The sequence below is a fragment of the Camelus dromedarius genome, chromosome 23, assembly GCF_036321535.1.
Source record: "Camelus dromedarius isolate mCamDro1 chromosome 23, mCamDro1.pat, whole genome shotgun sequence".
Classification (NCBI taxonomy): domain Eukaryota; kingdom Metazoa; phylum Chordata; class Mammalia; order Artiodactyla; family Camelidae; genus Camelus; species Camelus dromedarius.
This window is the reverse complement of record NC_087458.1, coordinates 2,613,479-2,627,629: the sequence shown is the minus strand read 5'-3', so window position 1 is coordinate 2,627,629 and position 14,151 is coordinate 2,613,479.

The following is a 14,151-nucleotide window of genomic DNA, read 5'->3' as shown; positions in this document are numbered from 1 at the left end:
GATTTTAAACCTATGTTGTTACATAACTGTCATGAAATTGGTAATGAAAATAGGTTTAATATTTTACAATATGCTCTTAAGAAGTAGGTGTCTTCAGACACTGGGCAGTTTTTCTCAGTTGTGCTACTTACTGCTGACTCTCACTGAAAGCCTTGGATTTCTGGCTTTGGTGGCAGGGCTCGCTGCTCTCACTCTAGTTTCTGGACTGGAAAGGACACTCTGTGCAGCAGGCTGTTGACTGCTATGCGTCATGACGGAGACCTTCCATTCCGGGAGCTGCCTTGAGCGTGCTCATCGCCGAATGCAGGAGTGGAAAGCCTTCTCTGATCTCTCCGGGAACTCGTTTCTCTAGAATGGACAGTTATAGATGCCGTGGACTGACCTTTGGGGAGTACCCATGCAGTCTCTCTCTCAGCATCTGCTCTGGCACTCCTCAGGGTGCAAGTACCGCTCAAGGGCAGAAGCCTGAATAGATACTGTAGAAACGAGGATCAGTTAATTCTCTCATGGATTCATTAAAGTCGTGGTGATCGTCTTTTCCCGGCATACAATGAGGAGATCAGCTTCTTGTCCCTTTTGGGACGTTTGTGGGTGAATTTCTGTACTAGATTTTTTGTTAGGCTGCAGGTAGCTAAAGCCTGGAAGACTGCCTTCTCCTTCCCATTATGGAGAGAAGGGGGATGTGTGGATGTGGGCTTGCTTGGTTGGGATTCTACAAAGCACAAGGACGTTTCCTCCGTGGGTTCTGTAGGCATGGCCTTGGATCTTGGAGGTAGGCTCCTGGTGTTTCATGCGCAGTCAGACGTGTGTGTGGAGCTGCAGTACTGAGAGTGCCCCGCTCCCTCAGTCCTGAGTCACCGAGCCAGGCTCCTCGCCTAGATGTGCTGCTTCCCTTCTTCCACATCGACATCTTTATGTTTTCACGTCCCCTGATTTCTGGTCCTGCTGTTGCTCATGGCCTGGTGATGACACTGTTGATCTGAGTTCTAAAGGGAAAAAGGCAGAGGCGCCAAACAGCTCTTTAGGGCACAGAAGCAGAGAAGGCTGTATGTTTGAAAGTCTTGCCGTATTTTACCTCACTAAAATTAGAATATAAACATTAGACAGGGTGAAGAGTTAAGTCTCTAAAGTTCAAAAAATCCCCTTTGCAACATGGGTTTTTCTGTACATGGAGGAGAAGCACAGAGATGATGCTTATTAAAAACCTCAGAATCATTAGCCATTAGTGAAATACAAATAAAAACAGTGAGCTACCACTTCACCCACTAGGCTGGCTGTCATCAGAAAGACTAATCACAAGTGCTGGTGAGGATGCGGAGAAACTGGAACTCCCGCACACTGTTGGTAGTAATAATGTAAAATTACACAGCTGTTTTGGAAAACAGTCTGGCAGTTCTTTAAAAGTTTATGTACAGAGTTACCATTTGACCCAGCAATTCCACTCACAGATATACACCCAAGATAAATGAAAATATAAGTCTGTAAAAACTTGTACACAGATGTTAACAGCAGCATTATTCATAATATCCCAGAATTGTACACAACCTAAATGTCTACAGCTGATGAATGGATAAATAAAATATGGTTATACCCACACAACAGAATATCATTTGGCATAAAAAGGAGTGAAATACTGGTACCTGCTATAGCATAGATAAAGCTTGGAAATGTGACGCTAGAGGAAAGAAGCTAGACACAAAAGGCCACGTCTTGTGTATTTCCATTTATGTTAAATCCTAGGATAGGCAAATTCATAGAAATAGAAAGTAGATTAACACTGCCTAAGGTTGGAGGTTTGGGGGGGAACTACGAGTACCTGCTTATGGGTTATTGTGCTTGTCTTGGAGCTGTGGACTGTTCTAAAATTGAGTTCACTGGCGAGAACACAGTTCACCTGCGATTACAATGTGTCAAGTGCTCAGCACAGTTGTAATTTTTTGCCTTGTTGGAATGGGGTGCCACAGTTGTAAGTAAAGAGATGCTTTGTTACCTTGCAGCCAGAATGCCCATGTTTTTCTCCACGTGAATTCTCCATAGTGAAATGCATCACTACTAGACTCACCTTACAAGAAATGCTAAATGCATTAAGTCGAAATGAGAGGATGCCAACTAACAACATAAAAACATATGAAAGTATAAAACTCACTATAACGGCAAAAATATAGTCAAATTCAAAATGCTCTAATGATGTGATAGTGGTGCATAAATTACTTTTAACTGTCATAAAAATAAAAAGACAAAATATTAAAAATAACCATAGCTACAATAATTTGTTCATGGACGCACAATATATAGAAGATGTGAATTGTGACAGCAGTAACATAAAATGCGGAATTATGAGAAATTAAAGTGTACAGTTTTTATATGTTGTATTGACCTGTAAGGAAATTACAGGTCAGTATCCCTCTGAACATAGATACAAAGTCCTTCAACAAAATACTAGCAAACCAAATTCAACAACACACTAAGAAGTATTATACACATTAAGCAAGTGGGTTTCATCCCTGGGGTGCAGTGATGGTTCAGTATATGCAAATCATTAAGTGTGATATACCGCATTATAGAATAAAGAATAAAAATTATATGGTCATCTCAATGGATGCAGGAAAATCATCTGACAGACTTCAGCACACTTTCATGATAGAGTTAGCAAGTTAGGTATGGAAGGAATATACCTCAAAATAATGAAGTCCCTACGTGACAGGCCCACAGCTAACATCATACTCAATGGTGCAAAGCTGAAAGCTTTTCTCCTAAGGTCAGTAACAGGATAAGGATGCCCACTCTCACCACTTCTATTCACTGTAATAATGGAAGTACTAGCCAGATCAATTAAGCAAGAAAAATAAATAAAAGACATCCAGGTTGGAAAGGAGGAAGTAAAACTTTCTCTGTTTGCAGATGCCATGCTCTTATATATACAAAGCCCTGAAGACTTCACCAAAAAACTCTTAGAACTAATAAGCACGTTTAGTAAAGATGCAGGATGCGAAATCAGCATAAAAATTAGTTGCTTTTCTACACACTAATAACAAACTATCTGAAAAAGAAGTTAAGAAAATAATTCCATTTATGATAGCATCAAAAAATACTTAGGAATAAATTTAACCAAAGGAGTGAAAGATCTGTACACTGAAAACTATAAAATATTGATGGAAGAAATTAAAGACACAAATAAATGAAAAAACATTTTATGTTTATGGATTAGAAGAATTAGCACTGCTAAAATGTCCCTACTATACAAAGTGATCTGCAGATTCAGTGTAATCCAAAATTCCATGGGCATTTTCCACAGAAGTATAACAAATAATCATAAAATTTGTGTGGAACTACAGAAGACACCAAGTAGGCAAAGCAGTCTTCCACAAAAAGAACAAAGCTGGAGGCTTCACACTACCTGATCTCAAAACTAGGCTACAAATTTATAGTAACCAGAAGAACATAATCATAAATATAACAAGACATGTAGACCAGTGGAACAGAACAGGGAGCCCAGAAATAAATCCATGCATTTGTGGTCAGTTTGTCTTTGACAAATGTGCCAAAACACACAGTGGGGAAAGGATAGCCTCTTCAATAAATGCTGTTGGGAAAACTGATTATCTACATGCAGAAGAATAAAATTGGACACCTATCTCACTCCATATATAAAAATCAACTAAAAATTATTAGACTTAAATGTCAGACCTAAAACTGTAAAACTACTAGAAGAAAACGTAGGCAAAAGCTTAGTGACATTGGTCTGGGCAATGATTTTTTTTAGATATGATCCCCAAAGCACAGGCAACAAAAGCAAAATAGGTAAATGGTATTTTGCATGAAGATAAAAGTACTTCTGCACAGCAAAGGAAACAATCAACAGAGTGAAGAGAAAACCTACAAAATAAGAGAAGATAGTTGCAAACCATACATCTGATTAGAGGGCTCATATCCAAAATATATAAGGAAGTCATACAACTCAGTAGCGAGAAAAGAAAAAAAAACTGATTTTAAAAATAGGCAAAGGACCTGAATAAACATTCTCAAAAGGACGCACACGAAGGGCCGACCACTGCATGACAAGTGCTCCACGTCGCCCTTCGTCAGGGAAATGAACAGCAAGAGAACAATGAGATGTCACCTCGTGCCTGTTAGAATGGTTGTTCCCGAAAAGACAAGAGATTACAAGGGTAGGCAGGAATGTGGAGAAAGGGAGTCCTTGTTCACTGTTGGTAGAAATGTAAATTGGTGTAGCTGTTACGGGAAACAGTGTGAAAGCTCCTCAGAACATTAAAAGCAGAACTGCTATGTGACGCAGCAATCCCACTGCTGGGTCTGCATCCCAAGGACGTGAAAACAGCCTCCCAGGAGATTAACATTTTTAGCTTTATTCCACAGCACAGTAGAGGGTGCACAACTTAGTCTCTAAGTCCGAGAATGGCATGAAACTAACGGGGAGCTAAAAATCAACCAAGATGCTGAGAAAGCCCTCAGAAGCACTTCACATGTTCTTGCCAGTGTGTAGGTTAGTCAGTAACGTATTACTCTTAGGGAGAAGCACCTAACATGTGGCGTAGTCCAAGAGGAGTTTCCAGAAGCAGTAATTCTCTAAAAACTCATTCCATACTACTTTGATTTTTAAAATAAATAAATAAAATATTGATCATCAGCAAAAAGGGAACCAGAAATGCAATGCTATAGCACTTCCAGGGGCAGTAGTCCGCAAGAGTACATGAGGTTCTGACGGCTGGCTCCCAGCAATGAAAAGTGGAGTAAGTGAAAGGCAAGAAGGATGAGCAGGAGGATGAGCAGACAAACCGAAAAGATTCGGAAGATTAAGGAAGAAAAGGGACACAACTGAAAGTTATCAAACCATGAACGGCATGGTAAGGTAAGCGCAGACTCATTTAACGTTTGTGGCTTCCTTACAGAAATCCTGCAAGGAAGACAGCCTAAGCGTTATCAACTCCAGTTTACAAATAAGGCGACTGGGGTTTGGAGAAGTTAAGTGAATGGGGTCACACAGCCGTCAGGTAACACAGCCAGGACTCCTCCTGCGGCACGCTGCGTATTACACTCCTCAGGCTCTGTGACTTCGTGCGGCACATGATAAACTCATCGCCCCCCGAAAGAGCAACACTTAAAGGAACTGTAGATAGACAAGATGAAAAGGAGTTAGAAAACTGATTTTTAAAAATTGAATCTTAAATCCTTCCTTGTAATAACCAGGATATACTAACTGAATAAGGCAGAAAAAAAAGGAAGTCTAATGTATTAGAACCTCTGAGTTGAGAACCAAGAAATAAAGGGGAAACACCATCAAGAGAGAAAAGGGCCAAAGAACGAAAACCCTGCATAAAGCTGATCCTCTGTGTGCGAAAGATGCAGCAGGCCCCTTGGGGAGCTACGCATCGACTGTAACAGCATTTAAAATCGGTTTTCAGAGGCTGCAGTCTTTGAAATATTGGGAGCATGTGATTCTTTGTAAATGGATGATCTTTGGAAACATCTCAAAGTTATTTGAAACAAGTTGTTTTTAGAACAAATCCAGTGAATCACACGAGCAATAAAGTTGGGTGACACCATCTGGGTGTGTGTGGTTCTGAGACTTGTGTTCTTGTGTGGCTGGAAAATTGGCTTGAGAGGAAATAGGGCCAAGCCAGGCCTCTCTTTAAGGCTTTCTGCTTGGGATTGTGGTCCCCTCCCTCCACCTCATCCGTCTCCGGGGGCGACCCAGTTGCTGGGTGGCTTTTCTGGGAGAGAGTGGGCGTGTCGTGACTCCCTTCGCTGGAGTGAATAATTGGAAGTGGAGAGTGATACGTTAGTGCTTCTCTGAAGGATGTAATTAGGTAATATCATGCAAGAAGGGAACTGTCATAAAGCTAATAAAATGCAAATGAGAAGGAACTGCAGCACTGCTCATCTGCAGCATCTCATTTGCAGAATTTAAGATGAAACAATAGAGATGAACCAGGAAGTTACATATATTCATCAGAATTGCTGGAGAGTTGTGACCCCTGGCCATCCATCGCAGGGGAGCACTCACTGCTGGAAGCTGGCCTTCACTGTACTTGGATGTGCAGCAGCGAGGACGAGGGATGGAACGTGGTCTGCTGAACGAATCAGAGGTAACTTTGTTATTATACCAGTAGTTCTCAAACTTCCCTCAGTCATGAGCTCTCTGGGAGCATCTGGCCCATCCATACCTGAATTCCCTTGCTCGCAAAGATGTCACAAAACTACTTCTGTTGCCCCTTCTGAAGCCATCTAATTCCAGGAGCTGAATATACCTCAAAGACATTAATAACTGTATTAGTCATAATTTATCCAAATGCTTTTGAAATGCATTTATTCTTCCTTGGGCCAATGAATGTATTTAATATACTTAAAAGTTGCCATCTCCCTGTCCCAGGACTTTGAGTTTAGTGAGTAAGCATGTCTCTGCTCACCTATTCATATTACTTACTATTACATAGATTTAATTACTTCCAAGTCATTAGATTTCTCATGTACAGACTGAGAGTCTAAATCTAAGCTGAAACAAAGGCTCCCTTTCACTCCCAGTGTCTCCAGTTATCTGGATTCTTCTCTGGATCTTTTCAAGTTATGGCAAACTTGTTCTTGAGGCACAGCAGTAAGAACTACATTGATCCTTTCAAGCAGAGACATACCAGGATAAAGCTTTGTTTCCAGTGTACTTTTTAATTTTTTTCATTCTCTAGGCTTTTTTGGCTGATGCAGAATATTGGGTCCATATTTTAGGGTCGATCTGTAATGACCCCAGGTAGTTTTCTTGAGTACAATCTGGTAAGGGAGAGTCTTTCATTTTGTGTATTTTAGATCAGTTATTCCCAAATTCACTACTTTTCCCTTACATTCATTATTATAACATCTATTAAGGATCTGCCCACTGACACTGATAAAATTATTCTGTAGTCTCTCTTTCTCTCCCCTCTGGGTGTCTCTCCACTGTCTGGAGAGATTTGTTCATCTTCTTCAACATCTTTTATACACCTACTTAACAATCCCCGCCCCGGTACAGATAGTTAAACAGTCTTACTCTTCTTTATCTAGTGATGTGTCTGCCTTTATTCCTTATTCCCTGATGATGAAAAACAATTCCCCATCAGCAAGTGATTCCACCTTGAATTGTCTTTGGATATTTAAATGAGTTTCCAAGATACTGTTTCCGGGAAAGCAAGGATGGTGGGTGTGGGTGGTTACTAATAATCTCTGAAACCTAATATACCAAACCTATGGCTTGAGAAACTCTTAAAGGGGAACAGAAGAGCTCCAGGGGAATGCGACAGTTGCCTCCAATGGCTCTAGGTTGAAAGCCCAAGTAGGAGTAAAAATAAATCTGCTGGATTTTATTTCCTTTATCAATTTGTTCACCTGAAGAATTCAGAGACTGTGTTGCCAAGGTTAAGTGGGTTATTTTTGTTTTAGTTTTGAATCATGCAATTTTGCCCAGCTGGCCCAGTATGGAGGGGAGATTCACCAGTTAGTCCACCTGGAACCTTTCTCATGAGTGAAAGGCACACCTGTGATGCTCTGGCCTCGTGGTCCAGAAATAGGCCGTTGTCTTTCATTGTCACCCTTGGGGTCCTGTGGAACTGACAGGTGGAGCTGGACGGCATTCAGTCCTAGGGAGCGATCTTCCTTTGTCTTGCCAGTTCGTGGGTAAGAGTAAGTTGCACGCGCTGCGAACATGTTGGATACGTATTCCTCCATGTATCTTAACCCTCTCTTCATAGCATAACTTCTCCTTTTACCTTCCAAAAGAGAGCGCCTTTTAGGTTTCTGGGGGTTTTAGGAGGCTAAAAGGAGTCGGTTTTGTTTGTCCACTTTCAGAACTTACTCGTGTCATTTATTGACCACCTACTGTGCTGGGCACAGAAATAATCACATTTTCTCCTGAGGAGGATGTGTGATGATAGAATTAGTATCAGTGGAGAAAGAGGCCCACACAGAACTGAGAAGAGTCGTCAGTGGCGGTGACAGTGAGCTGGGAGGGAGGCAGTCTAGGGAGAAGTGCAGGCAATCATCACATTCCAATAGAGCCCAGGTGTTGCTCTCTGAGTTTCTCCAGGCGTGGGTTTCAGTCGTATCAGGTTTTGGAGCCCATCAATGACTGCTCGTACCAACAACCCTCTCTCCTAAGACTGGAGACGTCCTGTTCCCCGCCTTATATTTTCATTAACTTCTCCTGAGACGTAGAAGAAACGACCAGAGTCAGTGTGCTGTCTGGTGCTGCAGCCTTGTTTCAGCTCTTGAGTGAGTGGACTACTTTCTGAAGCTGACATTGGGAACAATTACATGCAAATTTGATAAATCAGGACACAAGAGTGCTCTTTTCAGGTGCTCATCACACATATCTCACCTTCAGGAATCTGATAATTAACCTGAAAAGGTGATTGACATGGCACTTACAAGCACCAAAGATTAAATGGAAAAGTTACTTTTATTTGTTTATAGTGTAAATAGTAATAGCTAATTATTCTGAGTGCTTTATATCACTATATTATTTAATCCTAAGAACAACATTACGAGGAATATACTATTACTATCCCCAATACATAGATGAGGAAACAGGATGAAAAAATTTGATCACACGACAAGTGAGTGATTAGAGCCTCCATTTAAACTCAGCTCTACCTGTCTTCTAGATGAAAGTCTTGGTTCAACTGTGTCAAGTTACCAAAAAAAAAAAAAAAAAAAAAAAAAAAAAGATAAACTGGTTAGGTGAAGAAGAGAGTATGATTGGACCAGAAAATTAGAATTGGGTTATGGAAAGTGTCAAAAGCTGGTGACTTTGGATGAAAGCAGTCATCTCTTGTCTGACATTTCCCCAGGACGTCGGTAGATCTAGAGGTGTCTTGAGCTTCCTCTTCTAAGAAATGTTCTGAGTTTCAGTTTCTGATCACCATGGTCACTTACAACATTGTGCAATCAGCAAAGGTGTAAGAGTTGTTCTAATCATATTATCTATCATGTGCTGGCTGTTTTAACTCAGAGTTATCGAAAATATTATTTTTTAGAGCCCTGATGGCACGTATGCAAATTACCTGAGTGATTTTCCCAAATGAAATAGAAGCTATTATACGACATTTATTATATATTTTCCTTTTATTTATTTCTCCATGATATTTTTAATTTGGGGGTTTCAGCCCCATTATACTTCTTCCCTAGAAGATGTCTGTGATGGCAGTAATATCCATTCTAAAGACTTTGGTCGGAGTAGTTAAACAGAAATGAATTGTTTGATGAAAACAGACATGTAAAAAGAGACGTTAAAAGTGATTAACTGCTCTGTATTAATTTGGCAGTAAATGATCTGGAAGCAAGTATCTCTAAATTCACTGGCCTTGAGTTCATTACAACTTTATTTTAACCCAACTTTTGGTGTAAACAACTTAATGAGGAAAAAGCATATTATAGTCATATGAAACAACCAGTTGATGGAATTCTTGCTTTTAAGCTCATCGTTGAAAGCCATGGAGAGTTGTTTGTTGTTTGGTTCAGGCTACAAGCTGAGTTGGTCATCTTTGTCCCTAGATGTGGGGTTACCCACACGGATTTTGCTCTGTATTGATGCTTAACTATAAAATATTACAAAGGAGACTGGTCATACCTCATGGAGAAAGAAAGTGTAGTGTGTGTGTGTGTGCGCGTGCACGTGTGCGTGTGTATGTGCATGTGTGTGTCTAGGAGCTCATTCCAAGAACTGGACTCCCAGGAAGCAAGCCACAGCTCACAGGGGTGGGCACATTGTCTGTGCAGGGCAGCTGCTCATGTAGAGAGCACCCAGGCTTAGGAGTGGAACAGCACTGGGTTTGAATGTCAGCTTCTCTCTCCTACAACTGCATCATTCATACAAATATCAGAGGGAGCGTCGTCCCTAATCACCGCCTGGCTGATGATTGAAAGTTGCCCTTAAAAAGAGATCTAGAGGCTGCAAGGAGCTGGAAAGCAATAGAAAGACCATCCCACTCTCAGAGCATTGCTTTCCTTCTAAGAAAGAGGAACCTTACGTTGTTGATCGACAGCCTTGCCTTTTTACCAAGTCAGGATATAAAATATCATCCACCCAACTGATTCCTTGCTCATAGCTGGGTTACTTTCATCCCTTTTCTTGAAGTAAAAATTGAAATAACATGGAATCTCAATATTATGGACTGAATGTTTCTATGTTAAAATTCATATATTGAAGCCCTAAGCCCCAATTTTATGGTATTTGGAGGTGGGGCCTTTGAGAAGTAATCATGTTTAGATGAGGTCATGAGGATGGGGTCCCCATGATGGTATTAGTGTCCCTGTAAGAAGAGGAGAAGAGACCAGAGCTCTCTTTCTCTCTTCCATATGAGGATGTGGACAGAAGAAGCCGTCTGTAAGCCAGGAAGAGTGTTCTCACCAGGAACCAAATCCGCCGGTGCCTTGATCTTGGACTTCCCCGTTTCCGGAACCATGAGAAACAGCCATCCGTTGTTTAAGTCACTCAGGCTATAAAATTTTGTTACAGTAGCCCAAGCTGTCTAAGATACTTAGTTACATATTATTTTTCTGGAGAGTAACTTCCCAACAACCTCATACATCCATACATAACACATTGGAGGAACAGAAAGTGTTTTTTAATAAAAGGAAAGACCAGGAAAATTTCCTGCTACTACAACCACTCCCCTCTGCCAAAAAAAAAAAAAAAAAATTGCTTAAAGAAATGTAGAGTTCTGCTGGTTGCAGGTGCGTCAGCAAACACATGCAACAGCTGGCAGCATGAGAACAAAGTAAGAGCCAGAAGCACTTCAGAGACAGGGACAGCTATTTTATGTTTTTTTCTAATTAAAATATAACTGACATATAATGTTATATAAATTTAAGGTGTACAACATGTTGACTTGATACATTTATGTATTTCAGTATGATTACCTGCCACTACTATCGAGAGAGAGCTAACACCTCTATCAAGTGACATGTTTCTTTTCTGTGGTGGGAAGAATCAACATCTGGTCTCTTAGCAGCTTTGAAGTTTATAATATAGTGTTGTTGACTATAATCACTATGCTGTGCGTTAACTCTCCATGACTTATTTTAATCTACCAATTCCCAGTTTATACACTTAACATATCCCCACCTCCTCCACCCCCCAGTCTCTGCTAACTGCCATTCCACTCTCTGTTTTTATCATTTCAGGTTTTTAAACCCCACATATAAGTGACATTGTACAGTATTGTCATTCTCTGTCTGACTTAACTCACTTAGCATAATGCCTTCAGGGTCCACCCATGTTATTGAAGACGGCAGGATCTCCTTCCTTCTCGCGGTTGAATAGTAGTCCGTGGTGTGTATGCGCTACCCCTTCCTTCCTCATCCGTCTGTTGGTGGGTCCCACTTAGGTTGTCTCTGCGGCTAGGCATTGTGAATAGTGCTCAGTAAGCACAGGAGTGCAGGTATCTCTTTAAACTCCTGTTTTTATTCCCTGTGGCTATGTACCCAGAATTGCTGGGTCAGTGGTAGTTTCATTTCTAACTTTTTGAGAAACCTCCGTATTGTTTTCCATAGTGGCTTAATCAAATTACATTCCCACCAACAATATACAAGGTTCCCTCATCTCCACATCCTCACCGACACTTGTTTTCTCTTCTTGACATTAGCCATTCTAATAGGTGCGATCTAACAGGTAGTATCTCACTGTGGGTTTGGTTTGCATTTCCTTGATGACTAGTGATGTTGCACATCTTTTCATGCATCTGTTGGTCATTTGGATGCCTTCTTTGGAAAAATGTCTAGTTTTGCTGCTCATTTTTTTTTTATTGAACTGTTTGCTTTTTTGTTATTGAGGTTTTTGAGCTTTTAATATATCTTGGATATTAACCCTTTATTCAGTCTATGGATTGCACATATTTTCTCCTGTTCCACAGGTCTCCTGTTCATTTTGTCAGTTATTTCTTTTGCTGGGCAGGGGCTTTTTAGTTTGATGTAATCCCACTTGTGGATTTTTGCTTTTGTTGCTTGTGCTTTTGTTGTCATATCCAAAAATTATTTCCCAGTCTAATATCAAAAAGGTTTCCCCTATGTTTTCTTCTAGGAGTTTTATGGTGTCAGGTCTTATGTTCAAGTCTTTACTCCATGTTGAGTTAGTTTTTATATGTTGTATAAGACAGGGATCCAATTTCATTTTTCTACAGGCGGTTATCCAGTTATCTCACCATCATTTGTTAAAGAGATTGTCCTTTCCCCATCGAGTGTTCTTGACACCCTCATCAACTGTTAGTTAACCATATACACAGGGGCTTATTCCTGCATTCTCTGTTCTGTTCTATTGGTCTATATGTCTATTTTTATGCCAGTACCATACTGTTTTAATAACTATAACTTTGTAGTATAGTTTGAAATCAGGAACTGTGTTGCCTCTGGCTTTGTTCTTCTTCGTCAGGATTGCTTGGGCTATTTGGGGTCTTTTCTGGTCCCATACAAATTTTAGGATTGTCTTTTTCTACTTTTGTGAAAAGCACCATTGGAATTTTGACAGAGGTTGCATTGAATCTATAGATGACTTTGTGTAGTATGGATATTTTAACAATATTAATTCTTCCAACACAAGAACATAGAATATCTTCCCATTTGTTTGTGAGAGAGACAACAATTTTCTAAAGCAGAACAATCTGGGCTACTCAGTAAAAAACTTCCTTACAATTAAAAAAAAAAAAACTTCCTTACACAACTCAATAGTGATTATGGACATCACTGTATTATAACAGAAGGTATAACTTTTTAAAAAAGATAATCCTTCACCTTCAATAAATTACTAAATTGTGTTTCAACTAATTTGCTTCAGAAAGAAGTGAAATGCCTAACTATTTTTAGAAGATCACCCATGGAAGCAGTTAAAATTTTTAAATATTTTGGCACTTGAAGGAATAATTTCTCAATATATTGAAAATTAACTTATGCTGACCACCTTATTCTGGGTTAATAGAGGCACCCCTGTCTTTGATAGGCTGTACCAGTGAATCTCACATTTTTAATGTGACCTCTTTTTCCTCTTATATGAGTGTGGCTGGAAATTTTAGGCTTAACATTCTGAATACTCTTTAGGTGAGAGCCACGAGTGTTTCTTCGTGTCAGTTCTAACCGCCTGAACTAACAATTCAGTTGGTCTTTCTTGTGATCTTACCAGGCTCCATCATCACTGGTTTATCTGCAGCACGTAGAGTGGCTGGAGTGAGTTCATTGACACCCCCCTGGTAATCTGGACTATGTATGATTAGAAAGAAGAGGTGTAACTGCATAGCATCAGAACGGGAAGGGGCCAGAGGTAGCTGATCCAAGAACTTTATTTTGGAGATGGAGAAGTTGAGGTCCATAACTTGCTTAGGATACATGACTGGTGACTCTGCAGCCAGAATCTGCTTCCTAATTTGATTCCCAGTCCAGCCCAACACCCGTCATATTTCCCATCAAATGTGAGATAATGGTGAAGTATCTGTAGCAGCTTTGAGATATCTTTAAAAGTACCCCAAATCCTAAGTCAGTTGAAAAATCACTATTTACACTTTTAATGAAAGCTACAATAATAAGAATGCAAAATGATCTTTCACTAACCTCTCTAAATGTGCTTAACTAAGTGCCTAGTACTGACAAACCACATTACCTAGTGGAAAGTCAGTGAGAGAGATAAAGAAAGCATTTCAATTCATGCTCATCATTAATTAGTAGGTTGTCTCCCAAAGCATGTTCCCAGGTGCAAGGTTCCAAGACAGTGAAATTGTCCAGGGGCTCCTGCCCAGGGAGCAGCTCCTCGGTTCTCTGCCCTCCCCTTTAGAGTTCTGCATGAGGTTTCTTTAGTAAAATATAAAATAATCTGTGGCTAGAAATAATCTCTGAAAACCAAAGAAGTGCTGGACCCAGCTCCTCAGCCGAATTCTCTTGCCCACTAAGCCTCAACCACAATCCGGTGTTCCCTTGGTTTTGCTTGTGGTCTCTCTCAGTCTGACTTTTTTCTCCCCTGCTCCTTCTCTGCCTGGGCTGGGGAGGGAGGCTCTTTGAGGATTTTCCTACCTTATTGGATCAGGGTGTTTCTTTAGGGGAGGCTTTAGGTAGGGATTTCTTGTCAAGTAGATGTGCAAGTTCTCTTTCATCTGGTTCTGGTGCTCCGAGTAGTCTCCGAGGAAT